This window comes from Podarcis muralis, chromosome 3, assembly GCF_964188315.1.
Source record: "Podarcis muralis chromosome 3, rPodMur119.hap1.1, whole genome shotgun sequence".
Taxonomy (NCBI): Eukaryota; Metazoa; Chordata; class Lepidosauria; order Squamata; family Lacertidae; genus Podarcis; species Podarcis muralis.
Window position 1 is genome coordinate 58,627,835 of NC_135657.1, and position 26,011 is coordinate 58,653,845.

The 26,011-nt window shown below is 40.8% G+C and overlaps 1 protein-coding gene across 9 annotated transcripts in view; it reads right to left on the reverse strand.

Moving 5' to 3' along the window:
• Nucleotides 1-26,011, reverse strand: part of UTRN (utrophin) — a 311,465-nt gene that overhangs the window by 119,610 nt on the left and 165,844 nt on the right. The gene's annotated exons all lie outside the window — the stretch shown is intronic.

A 26,011-nucleotide genomic window follows, 5' to 3' on the forward strand; every position in this document is an offset into this window, starting at 1 on the left:
ATTCCATTCGAAAAGTGAAGAGAGTGCACATTTCAGTTCTTGCCAATGTTTCCTTTACATCTTATGGAGGAGAGATACAAGCAAAACGCTTCGCTATATATTTCCCAGCAACAAGCAATTTCTGAAAACTGAACAGTCACAAAGCCTCTCAGCATTGCAACTCTTACTCCTATCAGTTCCATCTAAACCCACCAATGGCTTCACTTAACATCAGTGTGTCCATCACAGTGCTGCTCAGGGTGCAGATGCCCAAACCTTGTGAAACAGGTAGCGATCAGAGGAATAGTACTCTGAAAGTGCTGCTGCAGAAGAACAGACTTAGTAAAAGAAATAAGAACGTTTGAAGATTTTTATTTCGCTTGTGTGGGAAAGGTTGCTTTTGCTGTTACAAAAAAGTTTGTGAAATGTTAGCCATTGTATAGGAACACAGAGGTGGTGTTTGCATGTCATGCTACACCATAGTTTAGCACTATGTGCATGAACTGGACCAAAGAAGTCCTTCCTCCCTCCCAGCTGAGACTTTGAGAGCTCCCCTTGTTTCCTTAAATTTATATAATTGTGGTTTATCACATGATCTGCTCAGGTCCTGAACAAGCCAACTTCAAACTATCAGTTATGAAGCTAAGTTAACCATGGTTCATACCATCAACAACCTATAGTTTGGACAACACAAAATTAAGATCTCCCCTCCAATAGCTCAGTCAGTAAAGCATATTCTTAATCTAAGGCAGGCATAGGCAACCTCAGCCCTCCACGTGTTTTGGGACTACAATTCCCATCATCCCTGACCACTGGTCCTGTTAGCTAGGGATAATGGCAGTTGTAGTCCCAAAACATCTGGAGGGCCGAGTTTGCCTATGCCTGATCTAAGGGTCGTAGGTTTGGCAAAAGACCCTGTCTTGCAAAGGGTTTGGCTAGATGGCCCTTGGGGTCCCTTCCAACTCCTCTGTGATTCTACCCCAACTAGCAGCCCTTGAAAGCCTTTTCCTTCATGCGTCTGCCTAATGCCTCCTCTGACTAGCAAGATGGCTCATGATACATAGCTCAGTCAGTAGAGCATGAGACTCTTAATCTCAGTGTCATGACTTCAAGCCCCATTTTAGGCAAAAGAGTCCCGGATTGCAAGGGGTTGGACCTCCATGGTCCCTTCCAACTCTATAGTTCTCAGTCTGTGATTCTATCCTACAAGTCACGTAAGAGGAAAAGAGGTGGGGGGAGGGAATGCAAGGCTAAGGCTTGCTCATTCCAGTTCATACACATCACACTAAACAGCATGAAATGTGAACACTGCCATTCATCCAAACATTGTTCCATAGCAAAGATGATAATGTATGCCAGATGAGCTGCAACAGAGATGAAGGCTTCTATTCAACATCACCAGACATATGAAGAAACCTTTGGAAAAGCTTGGGCCATTTCGGTCCCCATTTTAAACATCCAAGCATTTCAGTTAGATGCGGAAATGCAAAACAGAAGCGGGCTTCTCAAATCCACCTCCCTCCCACTAATTTCACTGCTACCTGTACACCTAAACAGCTTTTAACAGAAAAATAAAAATAAATCAGATTTAAGAAGTATTACTTCACAAAACATATAATCAACTTATAGTAATCATTGCCATAATTATTTGCAATGCCACAAATATACCTGTTTGGCACAATTAGATAAATAAAGACCAGGTTTAATATTAAAAGTCAAGTCACTCAACATACCAAATGCTTACAGGAAGAAAAGACCAGGAAAGGGTTGTTATCTTCACCCTGTAGGGTTACAATATTTCAAAAAGTGAAAATTGTTGAGTTGTGGTTTTTTAAAAGGAAATTCGCCCAAAAATAAACACTTCTGAAATGGGTTGCCATACGCCCAGGTTTTCCTGATTGACGGAAATTTCACCAGGGTGCTATTTCCAATGGACAACTCCCGCATGTCTGGGAAATTCTGGATGTATGGCAGCCCTACTTCCTGTGAGTATGGCTCTTGTTGTGTATTAAGTGACATCTCATGTTCAGTTATTGTATACCTTCAAAATAAAAAACTAGAAGCAGATATTGCCATTAAAAAACTAGAAGCAGATATTGCTTGGTGGTCTCCCTTGTGGTATCTGCATGACAACTGTCACCAGACTGCTAACTAAACAGATCACTGATCTCACCCAGAATGGCAATTTTTCCTCTTCCTGTGTCCAGTGGTTACATAAGCTGATGTGGTTAACAAATATTGCTGCCCTAGACCTACTGAAGCAGACACAGTGTAACTAAACAACAGACCAAGACTGCATACTGATGTTGCCAGTACTGGTTCCATTTTCCACAAAAATGTATAGTAGCTCTAAGAATTTTCCTCTGTTATTCTACAATTCACTTAAATAAGCACCCTTCCCCTACCTGATGTCCTCCAGATGTTTGGGACTACAAATGCCATCAGACCCCAGCCAGTGTGGCCAAATGGTCAAGGGATATCTGGAAGCCACTGCAGTGGGGGAAACTGTTTTAAAGCAAATTTAAAGGCTATGTGACTAGCATGAACGAGAGCATCTGTAGCAAAGGGTGCACAATTACCATATGTACTACTACATTATTGGACTAAGCTGCTTCTGGCAAAACCAGAGCAGCGCACAGCAACGCTGTTTACCTTCCCGCCGGAGCGGTACCTATTTATCTACTTGCACTTCGTGCTTTCGAACTGCTAGGTTGGCAGGAGCAGGGACTGAGCAACAGGAGCTCACCCCATCGCGGGGATTTGAACCGCCGACCTTCTGATCACCAAGCCCTAGGTTTAGACCACAGCGCCACCCGCGTCCCTTGTTCATTATTGGACATTTATGTTTCTCTCTGTAACGCAATTGCTCTTGCAATGAGAAAGCTCAACTAATTATTGGATTTTCTTGTAACTGTAACTCACACTTCCATGTTAAATACATGGGGTGCAGTGGGGAGCCCCTTATAAACAGAAGCTTTACATTCTTCATCTTTGACAAAGAAATAAGCATGTAAATGCAAAACCATAAATACAAAACACTTTAATTCCGAGACAAAAACAGAATGTCCAGCTATAGTTTAGATTCCTGTGTAATTACAAAAACATAGTTCAGTTTTGTATGTGTGGACACCCAGAATCCAATTTTTCTAGCAAAAAAATCCACAAGCACTATAGAGAAATACAGACTTTACAAAAGGCTGAAGACACCAAAGACTCTAGAAAGCTGGCATTCTGTCAGTTTAAGCACTTGTGCAAATAAATTTCAGCTAATCTTTTAAGGATGAAACTGGCTTACTGCCACAAGCAGAACGATAACACAGATCACCTCTGAAAACTTTTTTGCCCAATGAATTTTGCAATTGAGTTTTTATGAAGGATATAACAGGAATGTTCTGGTGCTATTAGCACATCCTCCATTAACAATATTACCAAATACACTAAAAAACAGAGGTGTTTTACATGTACACAGGTCTATCAATGAATGTTTATGCCGATGTTGCAGGAAGATACATCAGTGCTAGCAATAAAGAATGTGAGGCTTTAATCTTTACCACTTACACCAGTTAACACAACCACTATAAAAGAGCTTTCAGAACTGCTGTGCATGTTCTTTCAAACAGACTGCACAAATTCCACACAGGATATGACTTAATAATTAAAACTAAGTTCTGAAAAAAAGCCTAAATAGAAATGAATGTGCAATCTATAAAACTGCTATTCAACAGTCCAAAAACCCAAAATCTGTATTGCAATGCTTACACACTATCTATTCTGTTTAAAACAGGGCAGGATGGCACATGCACACAAACATGTAGTGCTGATGACAAGAGTGCACAACACCAGTGCTTAAAAGTTTACGAGTTTTCAGAGAAAAGTAATTTTAATCAAGCACAGAGCTATGGAGCAGCCACAAAAACAAAGCTTTAGAGTTAGGGAATATGTGAGTGGAACTCAATCCAGTAGAATCAATAAAACTGAAATTACACAGAAAAAAAGGAAGACATTCCATTACTTCCATAAAAAGGAAAAATGCCTGATTGACTCTGACATGAGCCTATACCAATGAAGTTGAATTAAACTATAGAAACCACCTCACTATGTTTTTACAATATCTTTCACATGGATTCTGCTGCTCAGCTTGTTTTTAGAAAGCATAAAATAATATACCATAAAATAAATAATAATATACATATTGCCTCTGCAACGTTTCCCTGATGTTTGAGAGTATGACAGAACAAGGGTTTTGAAGGAAACATTAGTGCATGGGGGTGTGACATTTTAAAACCTTCACTAAAAACAAATAGTCTCTTCTTTTCTCCCCACTGCCCCGAGCACAAATCAAATATCTTATGGCAGCCTAAAAACAGATAAATGAATTCACAATGGCATAGAAGAAAGCCAGAGAAAGTGGGGGGCAACAAGGGGATTCTTCGTAGAATTGTAGAAGAAGAAGAAGAAGAAGAAGAAGAAGAAGAAGAAGAAGAAGAAGAAGAGGAGGAGGAGTTTGGATTTGATATCCCGCCTTTCACTCCCCTTCAGGAGTCTCAAAGCGGCTAACAATCTCCTTTCCCTTTCTCCCCCACAACAAACACTCTGTGAGGTGAGTGGGGCTGAGAGACTTCAAAGAAGTGTGACTGGCCCAAGGTCACCCAGCAGATGCATGTGGAGGAGCGGAGACGCGAACCTGGTTCCCCAGATTATGAGACTACCGCTCTTAACCACTACACCACACTGGCTAATTGTAGATTTGGAAGAGATCCCAAGGGCCATCTAGTCCAGCCTCCTGCAATGCAGGCATCTCAGCTAAAGCATCCATGACAGGATGGCCATCCAACCTATGCTTAAAAACCTCCAGGGAAGGTTTGAGGGAGACTGTTCCACTGTCAAACATCCATTGTAGCATTAACTCTACGTCACTTGGAATAATACTGAAAGGATTTTGAACCATTTAAGAAAATTCAGTGGCAATCTATGAGGATCACAAAGGAATAAAAGCTGAATGGACAAGATATATTTAGTTTTCAAATTAAGTTGATATATACCTCTTAAGCACTTAAAAAGCTGTAAAAATAAAATAAAGAGGTAACAATTGTTCATGCTATCTATGGAACACAGAAACTGTGATTGACCGTTTTCTTACATAAACCCTTAAACTTAATTTTCTATACTAGAAAATCCAACACTAATTAGAAACCTTGAACACTAAGAATTCAAATATTCTCTCTTTCTTCAAAGTGTCATGTGATAATTAGTAATAAGTAATGGTTACATAAAATACTTTTACTTCATCAAAATATACGTGTTGCTTACTGCCTAAAACAAAGGACTGAATACAGGCCAAAATTAGCAGTGAGAACAGTGCGTTCTTTTGTAGGTTATCCTTCTAATATGCAATTTTCTGGTTTATTACTCAGCTAACTGGTGAAAGGAAGAAAGCATTATAGTGTATTTGATGTTGTAGCCTGTCAGGGAGAAGCTTGAATGCCACATCAAGAAAAAAAGACCAAGTCATTCTGAGGTTCATATCTAATTTTAACAGGCCTTGTTCACCTTGTGCCATTTTTTGTTTTCATCTCCCATTAGAACTTGAATGCTGACTGCTTCATTAACACCTAAAATCCTATTACAGTGGTTTCACATCAGCTTTCTAGATTATCAGCGCTTAGGACAATAAATACAGTGGTAACTTGGGTTAAGAACTTAATTGGTTCTGGAGGTCCGTTCTTAACCTGAAACTGTTCTTAACCTGAGGTACCACTTTAGCTAATGGGGCCTCCCGCTGCCGCTGCCGCGCAATTTCTGTTCTCATCCTGAAGCAAAGTTCTTAACCCGAGGTACTATTTCTGGGTTTGTGGAGTCTGTAACCTGAAGCGTCTGTAACCTGAGGTACCAATGTACACAGTTGTTACCAATTGTTTCCCACGTCCATCTTCTCTCATGGATAGACACCGACTATGGGGCTGTTGCTTTTCATAGCACAGGGTGCCTTATATTCCTGAACGAAGTGTTATTTCTCCTGAAAATACTATACATAGCCCTATAACCTCCAATGCATCCTTGCATGCACTGGTGCCTTACACACCCCTGAGGTAAGGGAAAACCCAGCTAAAAATCACAGCACCGATGTTACTTTCATCTGCCCACACACAGGACAGGAGTTCCCCCAACATATTTTATTTATTTGTATTTACTTATCAAAGTATTTATATATCGCCCACTCAGGGTGTTGTGCAGTAATACAGAACATAAACAATTAAAAGAGTACAGAACAATCCTGAAAATAACTATCTGCTCAATAGAATTGTAAACAACTGCATAGGCCTGAAAGCATTAAAAGGTCATCTGAAAATCCAATGTGAGGTTGCCTGCTGAATCTCTGCTGGAAAAGTGTTTCACAGCAACATTAAATGCCTAACTTCCCATTGAGGGCAGCCAAGCCTCCATAACACAGGAGACAACTAACAGGGAACCTCCAGATAATCTCAGCAATCAAGCTCAGTGATTTTCTTTGAAGGCTGTCCATTTCCCCTCCAACATCAAATTATAGGAACATCTTGATCCTCGTTCCCTTGCAAGCAGCACACATAGCACCCAAACCACTATGTGCTCACTAAATTGTACTATTGGTGCATAGTGAGGAATCTCTTGTTTCCCATTTCTCAGATCTCACAGCAACTCCTCCTTCCTTCCCCCCCCCCCGCCAAATGATTCACAAATCTAAGGATAACATCCACTTTTCCTCCAAATGAAACAAGTTTTATATCTTTGTGGAGGATGTTTTGCACATTTAAAAAGTGGCACAATCAGTCTTGGTTCACCGATAAATGAATCCACGTAAAAGATTGTGAGCCAAGAAGCTCACCTACACGACTGACCAGTTATCTAGGGGATATTCACAACACAAGCACATAATTTTCTTGGAAGTTTATGGGTGTAATCCAAACGTGAACACCTCCGAGTCTCAAAGATTTCAATGGGAGATTTAATCTGACTTGACAATTGATAAAGGGATTCACTTTAAACGAGACAGCTTGTTACAGAGCAAGCTATGTCTCTACATTAACTTGTCTCTTAAGATGTGAGCAAGTTAAAATGAATAGGAGATACAAAGTAAGCAAGTCCACTTCATTCAGAAGAGAAGGTGAAAGTAACACTAAGTAAATATTAGTTTGAGAGAACATCACTTCCAATTCTGGTAAGATAACTAGCCAGATTATTACTAGGTTTAAACATATGAAATCGCTGGCCAAACTGTGAGATGGACCACTAAGTGTTTGTAAAATGTTTAGCATCCCATGGATCCTCTGTAGAAGAAGAGGAGTTTGGATTTGATACCCCGTTTTATCATTACCCTAAGGAGTCTCAAAGCGGCTCACAATCTCCTTTCCCTTCCTCCCCCACAACAAACACTCTGTGAGGTGAGTGAGGCTGAGAGACTTCAGAGAAGTGTGACTGGCCCAAGGTCACCCAGCAGCTGCATGTGGAGGAGCGGAGACGCAAACCCGGTTCCCCAGATTACGAGTCCACTGCTCTTAACCACTACACCACACTGGCGCTGTAGGCAAAGATAGCTATATTAACAGGAAACCCTGTGCAGTCCATTTTTAACTCAGTGTTAGTTATTTTCCTGGAACATTTTTATCCCAGAGGGATAAGTCTGGAAACCTTGACACATATATTAAATCGTATATATGCAGCTAAAGTAATGTTAACCCTTTAAAAAAAGGCAGCTGGAATGAGGCTTTTAATAAGCACCATCTGCATTAGGTAGAATGCTGTGGGCATCTTACTGGCACTTCCAACCTTATGAAAAAAGGAAAAGAACAAACACAGCTGTACCGCACCACCTTTCCAAACAAAGGTTTTTAAAATAATAAGGTATCACAATCTCAGTCTCCTTGTTCTCTCAGCTGACAGGTTTCGATGCTGAACAGGCACTGAACCTTTCCAACTTGGACCCTTCCAATAAGCAAAAAGATGGCTTTCTGTGCCACCACTTCTGCTTTGAAAAGCAAAATAAAGGGCTTTCGGTAGCTCCAAGATGTAGGACCAAGAAGATTCTTGCTGCATCTCTTTCCTCCTCTTCCCCTTAAACTTGACGTTCTCTTTTGCTGTCTGAATGATGTTCATGTGGCTGTTTCCTAATGTCTGGCTTTGTGTTCACGAAGGCAGCTTTCTTTTGGAATCCCGGAGTATGCCAACAGTTGGAATGCTCAAAATGAAGGAAGTATATCCAGGAAAGGAAACCTTAACCAATTAGATATTTGATCTATGCTATCTAAAGTAGTGCCAGAGGACAGAACTTGCCCTTGCCCTTATCTTTCCTACCTATTCTTGTCCCAGGCAGTTCAATAGGTAGAACTGCAAACAATGGCTGATAGGTGCCTTGTGAACCCAACGCCAACTTCAAACGTACAGTGCAACACAGAAATTGGCTTAACCAGTCAGTAATAAAAACAGGGGCAGTGATTGGCACAAAACGCTATTACCCTCTCAGAGAACTTCTCAGCCAGGGTGAGACCAGTCCTGCTAACTAATGCACTGGAAGTCTCCACCAAGGTGCAGCAAATTATACATCTTTAGAAAGGTAAAGCTTACAAGTTCAAAATTACCTGTTTCAGACCAAGGAAACCAAAACAGTCAGCTATTTCTAGGATGGGGAAAACATGTCCATCAGCCCTTCCACACAGCACATTATTACCTCTATCCTACTTCCTGCAGTTCTCTCATAACAAGTGAATCTTGCACAAGATGACTGATTGTCAATTTTGTCATGGTGAGCAAAGATTAATGCAAAGGACCAGATGATGGCTAGCAAAGGTCTTCTGAGGTTGTTTTACACACCCTTGAGCTCTTTGGAGGAAGGAGTAAAATGTAATTAAGCAGCCAACTAAATTCTAGCTCAGTGGTTTTGTTTCTGGAAAATATTTTATACAGTTCTTTTGATTCCACCACCTACACTAGTTCTCTCAAAATTAAGTACCAATGTGAAATAGAAATAGATCCCCTCAACAGCAGCATAAAGTAACCAGGTAAAACAAAACAAAAAAAAATTCCTTCCAGTAGCACCTTAAAGACCAACTAAGTTAGTTCTTGGTATGAGCTTTCGTGTGCATGCACACTTCTTCTGAGGTCGATGGACTTCCATTTAACAGGTAACAGGTAAAACAATACCAACTGGATAATAAGGTTTGAAATCAGCAAACAGTGGCAGTCCAATAAAATACATCATTCGTATCTATTCTTTGATACATGGGGCAATTTCAGACCACAAGGAGGAAAGTTAAAATAGGTTGCAAAATCACTCAATAAATTAACAACTTTTCAATCTAAATGTTATTCTGGGCTATTGCTCAAGCAAATAGTATACCTATTTGCCAACTGCACCATTTGGCACAATTTTTGTAATCAACAACACTTTCAGTCATGTCCCTCATGAATGAAAGTCTAATGTGAATCTAAGTAGTTTAGAAAGTAAAATTAATTATAAATATATTATTTCAAACACTTTTCCTTAGCATAGAAGCTGTGCTTCAATTAAAAAAACCCACAACATATGGAAGTGCCAGTTATTTATTAACACAAGCAGGGTTCACAGAATTGCTATCCCCTAACATAATGGTAGCAATATGGTGTCATCACACACTGCTACACAGAAAAATTATTTAGCTCAAAAGCTCTGACTGCTAATTTTTAAATATTATTATTAATCTGCCCAAATAAAAGTTGGACCATATGGCTCGTTGTTTTCATTAGTCAGTGCTCTAATTTAGCAACAGTGAAAAGCTGGCAAAATACGAGTCTCTGAAAACCAACGTAAAACATATTTGAGAGAATTTTGTAAGAGACCCCTCAAGGCAGATTTCTTTGATAACAATTCTTACTTCCTACATTAGAATTCTGGTCAGTGTCACAGTGAGCATGACAGAAAACAAGAGGCAAGAGAAAATACAGAACATTTTTCATTTTTCGACTCTAGGGGATTAAAGTTACTGATGTGAAAATGTTCAGTTTTGTCTCCCAGCAGGAATGGTGTTTTGCACAATCACACACAAAGGAGAGGTAGGGAGAAAAGACACTAATACTTAGGAGAGCCTTCTAATTTTTGCTATGAAAATTTAACTCTGCAGTTTCCAGACACTGCAACCGTATTTATTCTCCCCAAAGGGAAATATGACCAGGTGATGAAGTGAAGCACATCCAATGTGGGTCCAAGATGCTTCATTGAGAGTGCCCAAATAGCTAGGATTGGTTCCTGAGATTCTCAGTTCACACTTCTGAGGAAAGAAACTATGGCATTTTTCAACTACAGCAACTGCTTGGGGAAACTCTGTAACTAATAAAATGAAGTGCCACTGTGAGCACAAAAGAATTTGACCTACCTTCAGCTGAAAAAGGCAAGCCACCCAAAACATGATAAGCAACAATTGCTGCTGCCTCTCTAATGGATGCCTCTCTAAATGTTCAATAGCAGACATAATGTGTCCCATTTTATATAGGATTCATCCATCATTAAATAATACAGTCCAACAGACACCCCTCTTCAGCATAGCATAGTGAGTGCTATTGTTGTTTTGACCATCATGGTCATATCAACCACAGAAAATAATAATAAAAACTATTTTTTTATTATTATTATTATTATTATTATTATTATTATTATTACTACAGTAATACCCTAAACCTCACTCTTAGTCTTATTTATAATAAATTTGTTTTGCTTAGCTTGAGCTCAATGAAGTTCACAAAATTACTTTTGATCACATTCTGTTTTTCTGCTGAAGAAAATGGGAATTTCAAAACTCATAGTGTCAACTAATTTTGGATTCCTTTAGTATAGATTTGATTTGGGCATAAAGTAATACTATAATCCCTTACACAATGAGTTAAAAATTCTTTTGAATGGTAGCCGAACTAAAAGTGAAAAAAGACAAAAAAAATAGACCTCAGTATGTGCATTTTAAATGTGCACCTAGAATACTTTTTATAATTAAGTTTTAAAATGCTTGTTTTAAATGAACTAAATGAACTAAGGCTTGGAACAAAAAGTCAATTGACATTGGTTGAACCTAGATGCAAATATGCCTAATTGTGTCCTCTTGAATATACAGGATTGATTTCTCTTCCTGCTGCTGTTATACCTCTAGTCTAGAACCTCCCATTGTGATAGCTCCATTTCACTTCATTCAGCACATACCGTACTTTTCGCTCCATTGGACGCAGTTTTTCCCCTCCAAAAATTGAGGGGAAATGTGTGTGCGTCCTATGGAGCGAATGCAGGCTTGTGCCATAGCCGTGCGCAACCCCTCCAGCAGGGAGAGGCTGCACGGGGCTATGGCTTCTTTAGCTCCACGCAGCCTCTCCCAGCAGGGAGGAATTGCGCGGGGCTAAAGAGGCCAGCGCGATCCATCCCGCTTGCTGACTTGGCTTGTGCTATAGCCGCGCACAACCCCTCCGGCAGGGAGAGGTTGTGTGCAGCCTGTACGCTGCTCTTTGGGACTGGGGGGGGGGGAGATTTTTTTTTATTGATTTCCCCGTCTAAAAACTAGGTGCGCCTTATGGTCCGGCGCGCCCTATGGTGCGAAAAATACGGTACTTTGCAAAGGGAGTGATCACCTCTTCTGCAAGCTCAAAGGGATAGCAGTCCTGCTAACACTATTTGCTTTAACTAAGCCAAAAACTACTACAGTGTTATTTTTCTTAACCAGCAGGCTCAGTCTTCTGATGACAGTAATGATGGCATTGTAGATGGAAGCACAACTTCTAGAACACAAGAGTCAGAAAACAATGATACTCCAAGAGATTGGTGAATACAAAAATAAATACATAAAATCGCGTCATCCCCATTTTCTTCTTTATTCTGAGGTAATTCACAAAAGTGAGACAGGTACTCAATCCTGCTAGAACCTCCACATGGATGGAAACAGGTTTCCACATGTGTATTCCTTACTGGATGAGGAACTACGTACAGTGGTACCTCAGGTTATAAATGCTTTGGGTTACAAACACTTCTGGTTACAAAGTCCACTAACCTGGAAGTAGTACGTCGGGTTGAGAACTTTGCCCAAGGATGACAACAGAAATCGCGCAGTGGCAGCGGAAGGCCCCATCACCGTAAGCGCGCCTCAGGTTAAGAACGGTTTCGGGTTAAGAACGGACCTCCGGAACAAATTAAGTTTGTAACCCGAGGTACCACTATATATCCCTCATTTGTACCGCTGCACACACTGCTCTCCTCTCCAATCCAACAGCCTGGGCTCTGCACATACCGTCCTTTATAGAAAGCTAAAATTCCAGGTAAATAAATAAAGGTACTGGCTGCATTCAACTATTCCTGCCTCCCCTTCTCCAAACCAGTTTTATTGGATCATTATTCCTACAATGCCTGCTACTTCTAAGAAAATAATACTTAGGAGTTGCCACAGTTACCATTATGGTCATGCACTTAATTCTGCTTATTAGAATTGGGGAGTATACCTAGGAATAAGCAGCTGCAGTATTTTGCCCCTTTCAAAGATACAAACTGCCAATGTTTTTCCTACAGGATAAGTAAACTTGGCTGCTGCTACTGTGTCATTAATCCTGCCAGGTCCCTGCAGACTGAATGAGCATAAACTGGCCATGCCATTTTAAAATTCTTTTAAACTTTCTGTGGTAAGGCTGCACTTGAGGAGCCAGTCACTTCAATGATTATCTGTATTTTATTTTTATTTTTTAACGGTTTATGTTTTACATGGCCCTGATACTTTATTATGCAGTGGTACAGAAGGAGGCCTTCCAGCAGTCTCATTTTATTTTATTTTGGGTTCTTTTGACCCCTACTAAAAAAATGGGGAAAGCACCCCTTCTAGAAAGATACTGGCTGATACATCTCTACAGATTGCAGACTACACCCAAAAACAAAATAATAAACATGTATTTGAGGCAAGGAAACATTGGCAAGGAAGCTTAAGTAACAAAAGAAAAGACATCTGTTCCTGAAGTTCATCACAGGGCAGTGCAGCTTGGAACAGAGTGGCATGGATCAGCCTCTGGAAGCACTGAAGGAAACTGAACTACAGTGGCATCAAGCAATCTCCAGGGCACGATGTGGAACCTGTGGAGCAGTTTCCTGAGCAGAAGATGAAAAACCTCCTGGGAAGATTACTGAGCCAACTGGGGGTACTTTGTACGCCCACTTATAGGAAAAACACCAAATGTTAAAGGTCTTTTTTAGCTTTTTACAAAGGATCCGAGCTTGTACCTGAATGACATTTCACAACAAAAGACATGGGTGGAGAATTTCTAGAACATCCTGAGTTGTGCTAATTAACTTTCACGCTGCAGGGCAAACGCCCAGTAAGAGACAACCCCTCTTGCCCATTCAGTCTATTTCTAGCAAAGTGCTCTTGCCTTTGCTGAAAGAGGTGATATTCTAAGTTCTCGGGAAATGCAAAAAGGGATACTCTTGACCTAATTAACACAGTCGATTAGCAGCGTGCCTTCATCTTTCTGAAAGGAGATACGCTTGGACTTCTCAAGAAATGCAAAGGGATGCTTTATTTAATTAAGGTGGGGCTTGTTTGGTAGTTGATACTCATTTATTCCTGATGAGGAATTAATGGCTGAATTAGGGCAATCACTTGCATTAGGTATGGTCCTGGATTCTGCAAATAACTGGGGCAAGGCACAGCCTCCTGCTCGTGACTGCCATATGCTGGGATTATTGCTGATTCCCTTTCCACTATAATTATACTTTCACTGCTCAAAGCACAGATAAATTTACACGGATTGGGGGAACCTGCAGGGTTCCAACTGAACCCAGCTTTTCTGCAGTGGGTGGGTGAAGCCTCCTATAGTTTTCAACATAAATGGTAGTACTGCTAGACTTGGTCACACACAACATTTTTATGATAAGCCAATGAACTCTATGGAAACTGTTCTAAATCAGGTTCCAGTAGATTTTCCATGAGAAAGGCGAGCGCATGGAACAATCCAGAAATGCATCTGTTTACATAAATCAGATCTGTGTTGTGCAATAAAAGAAGAAAATTAAACAGACAAAAAATGACAATGTTCAGTGACTAATTGTATTATGTTTCCTTTTTGAGCTTTGCTTTTTATCAGCCTGACTGGCTTGTTTGAGTATTTCGAAGGGGGAACCCTCTCCTACAGAAATTATGGTAAGCTTCTAAATCATATGCAGAAATGTAATAACAGACAGAAAGTGTCATATTATTACTAAACATATCACTTTGAATGATGTTGCTAAGATGTAATTTGCTCTTGTTCAGAACACATTTTTTTAAAAAAACGAAACACTAATGTGAATGACTTGATGAATTTACCAGAATATTTAACAGATGTCCCAAGCTCACATTTGAATAATTTTTCCAGTATGTTTGTGCGAGAGAAAAAGAACATTCCCTTTTGGGCACCCATATTCAGCATATTGTAGCAAATTCACATGTCGGACCAGAAATTTCCACTGTCTAATCTAAACTGACAAAACATCTATTTATTTCCTGCAGCATTTCATGTATACCAAAGGGTAGCATCTGTTTATGAAAGTCTTGTATGTCTGCTAAGGTAAAGGTACAATCTATTCTTTTTCCTGCTGCCACAGGTAATAAAATTCACTAAAAGCAACCAGGAAAAAACTTTAAAAGGTGGGTGGTGGTGATGATGATGTCACTAGTCCCAAGGGTTTGTGCTTAAAGAGCTTTACTTTCCTACTAACGCCCCAAATTTCACGGGGCTTCTGTATGTTGACTTCTGCATAGACCCTGGCTTGACTTGGCCCCACCCCCATCGTGCTATACACAATGTATACCAGGGTTTCAGAACCTTATGGACTGCAATCACAAGATCCTTATCAGGACAGTTGAGCAGGGCTATCTACCTGTCAATCACATCATGTCAGTCATCATGATCTCACGTGTCAAACACACAGCTTTGCAAGCCTCTCCTACCCCTTTAAATCCCCAGTCTGGGATGTTTAAAAGAGTCCTGCATGAACAATTGTTCCAAAGGCAGTTACTTAATTATTTATTTTTTATATATTGTAATTTTATGTTGTGAACCACCCTGAGATCTACAAATGAAGGGCGGTATACTAACAACAATAGCAACAACAACAACAACAACAACAGCAACACTAATAAGAATTCCTCTCAGGAGCAGACTATCTGGAGAAGGAAGATCAGCTGCGTGCAGGCATTTTAAAGGAAAAGTGCTCTTTGAAGAGGAGAGCGAGGAAGAAGCTAGTATTTTACAAGCACCATTAAGCTCAAGAGAAGCCTGTTTCACAGCAGATCTGCTTAAAAAGTGGAGGGGAAAGAAACTGTTTTTGCAGATCCGCTGTGAAAGAGGCTTCCCTTGAGTGCAGCGATGCTTGTAAAATACCATGGGGAGGGAGCAGTCATGTTGCGAGTCCTGAACAGAAGACTAACAAGATGGTTCTTTCTTGCCTGGCTGCCAGGGGTGGGGGGAGGGTTAGAGAGAGAAGAAGCTGAAATGTTGCACTCCTTGCCATGCTCAGGAGAAGCTGCTTTCATAGAAGACCTGCAAAAAGCAGAGGGAAAATCCAGGTGCAAGACTAGCTGCACAAAGGAGGCAGAGAGCTTTCGGACAGCCCTTGCTGTGCATGTTTGAACTGAACAGGATTTAACCCTGGCTCATCAGCTGCGATGAAATCCTGCAGCCATGGCTGTGCAGGCACAGAGCCAATGCAGATTTTAACCCTGTCCTCCACCCAGTGATGTCAACTGATGAGCTGGTGGGTGTTTGGGGGGAAATGGACTCACAAGCCAACAGGACCCCCTAGTGGACCAAAATTGGTCCATGACCTGGAGGTTCCCCACTGTAATGCCTAGTGTATGTCCTATATTTTAAATTTCATTTTAATTATCTACACCAGAGGTTCCCAACTGGGGGTCCACGTAACTCACCCAGGGGGTCTATGGAACCATTCACATAGCAAAAAAGAGATACCTACCATAGATATATCAAAATTTTCAAAAGTAGGGGGTCCATGGAAAAACAGGGGGCCTAACTGACTAATTTGGAAAAACAGGGGCCTAATTGCGAACCACTGATCTACACATTTAGCTAATTGTGAACCACTGATCTACACATTTAGCTAATTGTGAACCACTGATCTACACATTTAGGATTCCTTGTAGGATACTCTGCACATCTCTCTTAAAAGTACCCAATCTTTTTATCATTTATAGTGTTTTCGAGGTTACCAGCATGAGTTTGACCAAACTGCGGGAGGCAGTGGAGGACAGAGGTGCCTGGCGTTCTCTGGTCCATGGGGTCACGAAGAGTCGGACACGACTAAACGACTAAACAACAACAAAGTTCTGCTGCCACTACTGATTTCCATTCAATACATTTATTCACCTTTAACCATTCACACACATGGTAACTGCCTTGGGATAAGCAGAACAATATACCAGTGCTGAAGATCCCTTCTGGTGGGGGACAAGTCATGCTCCTTCTGTGGTCGTTTGTCCACCTTTGGTCCCCACCCTGCAGTCAGTTTTCTTTTCCTTTGCTCTGCTTTCCTTTGGGCCATGTCAACAAGGATGAGAGGGTTTTTTTGTCATCTGGGCAGCCCAGGACCCCCATACATACAGCCCAGGCTTGCACCCCAGGGAGGTCACTCTGGTGCTGCAAATGCAGCCATTTGACTTCACCCCCGGAGGTACACTCCATTGTTTCAAGACAGATGGATGCCAATAAACTGTCTGAAAGGGAAATAAGTTGATAGAAAACTTCTTAAACCTACAGTAATGTCATAAAGCTTATAGCAAATAGTAGATCAAGTATTATATCATACCTGCAAGTCGGAATATTTCCCTTCCAGCTAGAACCCTTATTTAGTCAAAGACCTAGTTTCTACAGGAATTCTGAACCTTATTGGCCTGAAATTATGAATCAATCGGTTTGAATGGAACATTCATTAAAGGACCAATCAGAAAATGACCATTCTGGATACTCCAGTCTCATATATAAAAGGGGGTTCAAATGTTTTTCTTGAAACTCCACAAGTTACATATTCACTTCCTTAACAACAGTTTTAACTGCAACTTAACAGGCTGGTGAGCTGAACCCATTTTTGTATCTCCTTCTGACTCCAGCCAGAAGTAACAGGTAGTGGTTATTTGTCCTCCTCCTCCCTTTCACATTTAACTTTTCATACCAAGCACTCTTTACATGATCAGCAGTTTTCTTTCATTTAAACTTTACCTTCTCAAAATTATAGTTTCTTCACAGGATACATGTTTCCAGCCCCAGTCCCAAATATGGTAAAGGTAAAGGTACCCCTGCCCGTACGGGCCAGTCTTGCCAGACTCTGGGGTTGTGCGCCCATTTCACTCAAGAGGCCGGGGGCCAGCGCTGTCCGGAGACACTTCCGGTTCACGTGGCCAGCGTGACATCGCTGCTCTGGCGAGCCAGAGCCGCACACGGAAACACCGTTTACCTTCCCGCTAGAAAGCGGTCCCTATTTATCTACTTGCACCCGGGGGTGCTTTCGAACTGCTAGGTTGGCAGGCGCTGGGACCGAGCAACGAGAGCGCACCCCGCCGCGGGGATTCGAACCACCGACCTTTCGATCGGCAAGCCCTAGGCGCTGAGGCTTTTACCGACAGCGCCACCCACGTCCCTCCCAAATATGGTAAAGAAGTCCAAATATCTAATTTATTATGAACAGGATTTTTAGCTGACATTTTAGGGAATCAGGGTTATTTGATGGCTAAAGGAAGAAGAGATGGTATTGTGAATACAAATGTTCAAGCCTACAAATTCTTAACATTATATGGAAAGAAATGGATATAAATAGAAATGATCCAGTATCAGTCCCTCATTGAAATATGGTTCCTTGCTACACTTTTAATTTAATAAACCATCACATATTGCTTATCCTTCACATTTCAGAATAAAAGAGAAATGTTCTTGCTAGTCGAACAACAAGACTCAATGATTACCTGTTATGAAATCACAATGCTCACACCTGTCAACACATGTCAAGAAACAATATCAAGTACTCAACACTACTGTTGTGTCTGTCAGATTTTTGGCAAGCTTAACTATGTTTACGTGACTCCCTGAAGAGAAAGGAAGCTTGATTTTTCAACAGCAAGTAAAATTTGAGTGGCTTAGAGTACTACATAGCATAGCACACTTGCATCATCTTGCCTTCTGGAAATCAAGGAATTAACATTGCAATTTCTTAAAATATAACTATATTTTATGCAATACAACAAAATAAACAGCAATAATTTAGCAAAAGGGTAAAAAGAAAACCAAAACAATTCTCAATACAACCAAAAACATTTTGAAAGGATAATAATGACAATAATTAGAACTAGCATACAAGCAGGATGACAGTAGAGATTTATCACATATTTCTCTGTTTTTTCTCTATTTATTAAAAATATTTATATACCTCTGTATTATAAAAATATATCACAACGGTCTGAAACAATAAAACCATAAAACCATACAGTATAATCAGAAAAAGTTAAAACCAAATTAGAAGTGAAAGAATTTAACAAACATCCATAGACATTTATATCCCACCCTTCTGTTCCAACAGCTCCATTCAGGGTAGTCTAAAATGTCCAAAATTACAATTTCATAAAAACAACAAAATAAATCAAGGGTGAGGGGCCTCTTCTACCCCAAGGGCCACATTTCTTCAAGGGCACCCTTTTGTGGGCCACATGTCACTGGTGGCTGGGGCCAGAGGGAAAAGTGGGCACAGCACAGCAACTGATGCAATTCTTACCCTTTATACAGTAGACTACATTCCAACCATTCTAAAGTCAGAATTCTACAAAGTCGGTCAAAAGCATTTGAAGAGGGTGTATAGCCATTGATGGACATGGTCTGGGAAGGAGTAACCTGGACAGAGTCCCAAGGACCAGACTAAGAGACTTGGAGGGTTGTATTCTTCCCCTGGGCCAGAGGTTTCTCACCCTCAATAGAAAATGAACCAGGAGACAAGATGGACAGCTAAGTGTGCTCCCCTTGCTCACACTCTCTAGAAATACAGAAGGCCCTCTGGACATTTGAAAACACAATGCCAAAAATCTAAATATTGTTCAAGCAAATAAAGCCTTTGTTTAAAGGTGCTAAATTTGTTTCCAAAATTAAAATGCGGGGGGGGGGGGTAGACACACTGAGATGGCATGGACAGAGAGAGAGAGTCCCTGCTCAGCACAGTTCTGAGATGAGGGCAGTTCTACATCTTAACTGCACTAACATTCTTCTTGATAGACCACAAATCCTGACCCATTAATTATAGGCTCATTTTTGAGAACAGAGGTGTGAAAAGCTCAGGAGAGGTTCTTTGGAAAGGTTCTTTGCAATTACACAAGGCCAGACATTCATTAAACGATAATGCATTAATCTGTTCACTTAACTACTAATGAAATAAGAAGCAGCCTCTTTCACTAGTTTCTTAATTAAAACAGGTACGTTTCCAATTGTAATTACCTGCAAGTTCCTGTTCACAAGTGTCCACTGATACGACTCTTTCACTGTTTCACCATTTTGTTACCAGCATGGATTGAAAATGGATGTATTAAAGCAATTGCCCTGACATCTAACTCTTTTTGTTCTCCAAGAAAACTTCATTTTCAATAGACATCTTTGTCTTTGTTTTCTAAAACATATAATTGCCCGGGGCCTCCTGGACTAAGTGTACATTCAAGAGTAGTCCTACTGGCTGACATTGTATTTACATCTGCCCAATCCTGCCTTCCTGCCTTAAGCTCCAGCTGTTTTCTATTCCTGGGAACATTCCGCTATCTAGATCAAAGCTCCCTACTTTCAAGCAAGTTCCTGTTAATTTGGCTAAGGTGCTAGCTTTCTGAGTCAATTCTACAAGACTCATAGTGGCCTGAGACTCACTTCTGTGAGTTCTGTTGGTTTATTTAAATATATGGCAAGCATGCAGAAGGAAACGTTTCATATACAAAACCAGATATTACTCCCACTAACAACAGTCGGCTCCTAAGTACAGTGGTACCTTGGGTTACAGACGCTTCAGGTTACAGACTCCGCTAACCCAGAAATAGTACCTGCAGCAGCAGGAGGCCCCATTAGCTAAAGTGGTGCTTCAGGTTAAGAACAATTTCAGGTTAAGAACGGACTTCCGGAACAAATTAAGTACTTAACCCGAGGTATCACTGTACCATGCAGTGTGGCAACCCCCTCTACCATTGTTTCCTCCTCTGGCGGTCCATTTGGGGGCACTGTAGATGTGGACCCTGAGGTCCAGTTATAATAGGACCACTGCTCAGGACAGGCTAGTAATTTATTCATTTTCCTAAATTAGTAACTTCTGTTGGCTTATTTACAAGGCTGCACTAAATGGTTGGGAATCTTTAGGCAGTCACTTGATAGATGAACTACAATTAACTGCTATTTTTCTGCTTTATTTGACTTTATTTTCTTTAACAATAAGTGGCTGGCCACTGCCTAATGCTGCTGGGAAGGGCCTGAGCTATGCTATGGACAAATGTAAGGAAAACTGGAATTTCAAAAATGATGAAAACCTAAAATATACTGGAGAGCTACAACAGCACTCTTGGAGTCAGAAGCAAAGAGAAAAGAATGAGTAAAATTTCATTGCAACAAACAAAACCCTATTTTTTTCTTTAACCATCTAGATGATGTGTCAGCCATCATAAAACACTGCATTGCAAATAGCTATAAAATCAAATTATTGTGTTGGGTACACGATAAAAATGAATCATCAGAAATATGTAGACAAAATGCATTCCCAATGTTGTGTGCCTTTATTATTACTCTGATCATTATAGGGTTTTTCTGTTATACAGTTTGGTTGAAAACAATGAATTTTGTCACATCGTAACCCCACTGCCAAAGGAACAGTAGAAGGTAATAACATGTAAGCATTTATAGTACAACGATGCAAGTTTAAGGCAGACTATAAAGGCTGCTCATCATGAACTAAAATTGGATTGTGTAATTGCCACAACCAACAAAGATGATCTCTTAAGGGGGCAATTTGTGATCCACAACTCTAGACAAATCTTTAAAATATATACAATGCTGGAAAACACCGTCTGCATAAAAATACTGCATTTGACTGTCTTTAACTTATAGCACTTTGAAAAATTCAACTCAGGACAGGAGAAACATGAAAGAAAAATACACGCTTTACAGCTAGCCTTATAGCCAATTGCTATGCTAAGCCAGGGTTGGGAAACCTTTTAGGATCCGCAGGCCATATATGAACAGGTGGGCTGGGCCTATAGAGAGACCTCACAGGCACACCCAGCGCAAGCAGGATTGCCCTCTCATCACATCAGCTGATACGGAAGGGGGGGGGGAGAGAATCTTGTTTAGTGCAGAGTTTGGGTGTATGACAAAGCTCTCTGCAGGGAGCTCTCTCTCTCTCATACACACAAGCTGCACAGCCAATGCAGGATTAAACCTTCTTCTCTCTACCCATTAGCTAATGGTTGGTGGAAAATGGCCTCATTGGCCAAACTGGACTCCCTAGGTATAGAGGAGTAGGAGCCATTGGGCAACAACTGCAGACTGAACCTTCTCTCCCCTCTCAGAAGCAGCCTTCTTTTGATACCAATTTTTGAGGGGTAGAGTGGGATAGTACCACGGAAAGCCAGTTCTCAATCACTTATTAGACACGATGACCCTTTCCAACCAGATGCCACCGTAAGTTTTGGACAGCTCCCATTATCTCCAGACATCACAGCCATGTTGGCTGATTTTGATGGGAATTGTAGTCCAAAACACCTGGATGGTACCAGGTTGGGGAAAGCTACCCTGCACTGATGAGAAAATACTTAACAACCTCTTGTTGGCCTTCCTCTGCATTTACATAAGAAGGCCTCCATTTACAAAGGACTGCCATTGCCTGCCAACCCTAATGCCAGATTTTGGAAAAGTAACAGAAGTGGAAGCATTATAACAAGATAAATTAAGAACAACTAAATTACTTAGCAACTAAGGCAGAACACCAACAAATAAATCAAAATAAATTGTACAAGGGTACAGTGAGCAATTATAATTTCCTAAAGAATAGAAGCTTTCAAAGAGGTTATTTAGGTTCATGATATTCTCCTAGCAAAATGTAGCCACCAAATAGTGTCCTTGCCACTGACGGATGCATTCAATTATTTTAACATCAAATTTGAAGATGTTGTGTTGGGCAACTTAGGCACTTAAGGCATAATGCAGTGCATTCTCTGCCTACAAAACAATTAATTCTGCTGCCTCTTGTTCTCAACCAACACTTCCACTTCCACAGTCTGTTGTAATGCAGGTGGCACAAATGAATTTCAATTATTTTTGTGCTTTGTTGTTCAGAAAGTCCATTTGGACTCTGGCCTACTGACACACTAAGCTAAATATCCATACATATTAGCAAAAGGAAATGTTCCACAAAAGAACAGCAATGTCATTACTCTTTGTTAAGAGGTAATATAGAGAGTAAGTGTTTATTTTGTGAACCAGGTAGACTCTGTTTAACAAATGATCATGTGTTTAAAAAACAAAATTATAAATATAACATTGAAGCCCACTGGGCTGTATACCACATTATTTTACAGCTGCTCTTTGATACTTATCATCACACAACACAGTAAATTAAAATTTTCCTCCCAGTTCTGTTAAGCATTAGTTTAGACTTAAATTATGTGAGATAATGTGAAACATGCTAAGTGTAATCAGCTAAAAAGAAACACAATCACAGGGAAAAATTACTTCAACATTGGCAGGAGCAAGAAAGTCCATAATGGTGTTAAATCCTGCTAAACCATTTATAAATTGTGCAACAAAACACTTCTTTTAATAAGAGAATTCAAACTTGCCTTTTTTTTTTCCTTAAGAGACACCAGACTCTCATTGGCCTGTACATAATACGATGAATTGAAATAGGGCATACATTTCCATATCCCTAGAGGGCACATGCTTCTCTATTTATAAAGACTGTCGCAGTGTAACAGGGATGATTAATATCAACAAAAGTCATTTAATAATTTGAGAGTCTGCATACAATTTCTTACTGCAGTAATTAAAAATCAAGTTGTTGGGTTATCTGGCAACTCTTTGATCCCCAAACAGCTTGAAGGACAAATCTCATTGTTATCACTACCGATACTGTCCTGTTATAGACCAAAGGTGGCCACATATGTATTGCCAAAAAAGAAGGCAAAAGAGGACACAGATTTGCATAAAATGGACATATACTTATTTATACATGTAGATGCAACTTCAGGGACAGCTACCAAAATTTAAATGGAAATATAATGCATCTCCCCATAGTATGGAAGACTTTGATCAGGTGGCTTCTGTGATTGCTTGGTCTTCTCTCCAGGGGCTAACTGCTGATGGGCAACTTCAGGGCCCCTGCTCTCCCCTTCCTGTGAGTCTTTACCTTGAAAATGGGCTTGGCTTGGATAGCCCTTCAAATGAAGGACAGTCCTCTGACAGTCCTTCAAACAGGAAACTTACCATGTTATATAACCCTGAACATTTCTAAGGGCCCTTTTGATTATCCCTCAACATCTTTCAATTACTCTTTAATTGGGGTTATATTTGGAGATAAACCTCCAATGCCAAATGTAGGCTACTAAAACACAGGCTTCCCAAGTATCTTCAGTAAAATTAAATAAGATTGTACTAATAAATTACACAATTTTACTGCTTTGTTTAAAGAGCACAAGCCTGCAATCCTTTACTCCTTTACATGGGAGTCAGACTCACTTTATTCAATGGGATTTACTTCTGAAGACATGTATATTAATGCACTGGGGGGGTTACTCTAGGCACAAATCTGGAACATCTTACTTGGAAATATGCATGTCTTTCATCTAAAGAAAATGAAACAGCAAAGTTTGTAATGAATAGGTTTTAACATGCGCAACTTGAACATTTTCATTATGTAATTTACTCACACATTTCCATCATAAACAAGTGCAGACTGCCAGAGTCAATTAATATAACTCACACTAGAGGAGAATGATAGCTGATTAATTTTTATATTCACTTTGCTTCCAGCAGACCGTCAACCAGGGCCAGCCCCTTCCATTAGGCATGGCAAGGTGGCTTGCCTCAGACAGCAGCTTTTGAATGATTCATAAGAGGTAGCTGATTCTCAGTATTTTATAGAAAAAGTAGAAATCCCAGAAGAAACAGAACTTTGGGTACATACTGTGTGAATGGGCTTTTTCTAGCAGAATTAGCAAGACAGCCTATCGCAGGGGTCGGCGGCCCATGGGGGTTGTTTAACCAGCCCATGAGGTGCCCCTGAACCAAGCCGCCCACTTGGCGCATCCCCGCGTGCTGCGCTAAACCAGCACAGTTTCCACAGTGCCAGAAATCGTGTCTGCACAGACACAGACGCCGGAAATCACAGGCGTGCGTATTCACACATGCACAAGATCCAGCCCACAGATGGATCTTCACTGGAGTGAACCGGTCCAAGCGAGGTAAACCTTGCCAACCCCTAGCCTATCATGTCCTTCCACTTTGCCCATGTGACAAGCCTAAGGGCATAATTAACCCTCTGTAGCCTGGCTTACATTCTGCTAGGGAAAGCACCATTTTCGGCTTTGAGTCAGGAATGCAGTTGTCTGAGCATCCTCACCACCGGTTTATCCTTCCTCCATCACCAAGGTGAATTTTATGGCTGATGAATAAGGTAACAAGCAGCGGCAACCTAACATTGGCAGGGAGGGCTTGAGTGAACTACACACAAAGGCAATTGTGGAACACTGTCTTGTTTCCATGCTGGTTGGGAAACTGTAATCAAATATTCCATTAGCATTCAATGTTTATAATGAGATGGAGGAGAGTGAGCCCCGAGTTAATGAAAATATTAACAAGTAACATGGGTGTTCTCTCATCTCTCTATACATTTTGTGAATGCCACTTTTCTTGATGAATGGTAAATTAGATGCCTGCATTTTTAACAGATGGGAGCCTTTACTACTATAAAGAAACTAGGCACCGGAGTAATTGCAAAACAATCGCTTGCTGCCATACACAAGATTGGCAATCATAATAGGGCCAACAGAGAAGCAGAAAATTTATCAACTTCAAAACAAAGTCAGACAAAGCCTAGGAGAATTGTGTGATCATTAATACTTCTGATATATAAAAGAGAGGCCCCAGCATACAATAGAAAGCTCATCTGTATAAGGTGATATTACCTGGCCATCAGATATCCCGCCCCATCCCCATCCTATCATTTTCTGGTGTCCATTTGAGCATTCCAAAGCAACCATAAACATTAACCACTGTTCCAATCTTCCTCTTCTGGCATGCTTCACTGTCCATGTGTTAGCTCACCATGAAGGTTGCTTTGAAACCTGAGCTGCATGTTGGGTGGTCTGGCGTTGTAATTGAATCAAAGCGATAAGGTTAATATTTGTAAGCTCAACAAACTAACTTGACATTCTATGAATCACAGTGCAAGTTGTTTTAAGAGGTGAAGAGGCACTAGCCTACAAATGTACCTTCTCTTGATGCCTCTTTGAAATATAGATTTGGACCATTAATTTATTTATTGGTAATGACAAAAAAAAAAACCCCAACCCCGTTCCTGGCTCTCTAACTTCTCTCTCCTAGCCTCTAGAGTGTAAAGGTAAAGGGACCCCTGACCATTAGGTCCAGTTGTGACCGACTCTGGGGTTGCGGCACTCATCTCGCTTTACTGGCCGAGGGAGCCGGCGTACAGCTTCCAGGTCATGTGGCCAGCATGACTAAGCCGCTTGTGGCGAACCAGAGCAGTGCACGGAAATGCCGTTTACCTTCCCACTGGAGCGGTACCTATTTATCTACTTGCATTTTGACGTGCTTTCGAACTGCTAGGTTGGCAGGAGCTGGGACCGAGCAACTGGAGCTCACCCCGTCATGGGGATTCAAACCGCCGAACTTCTGATCGGCAAGTCCTAGGCTCTGTGGTTTAACCCACAGCGCCACCCGCACCCCTCTCTAGTGTCTAGACCTTGACAAAAAACCACCTTTTGGGAAATTGCCTAGT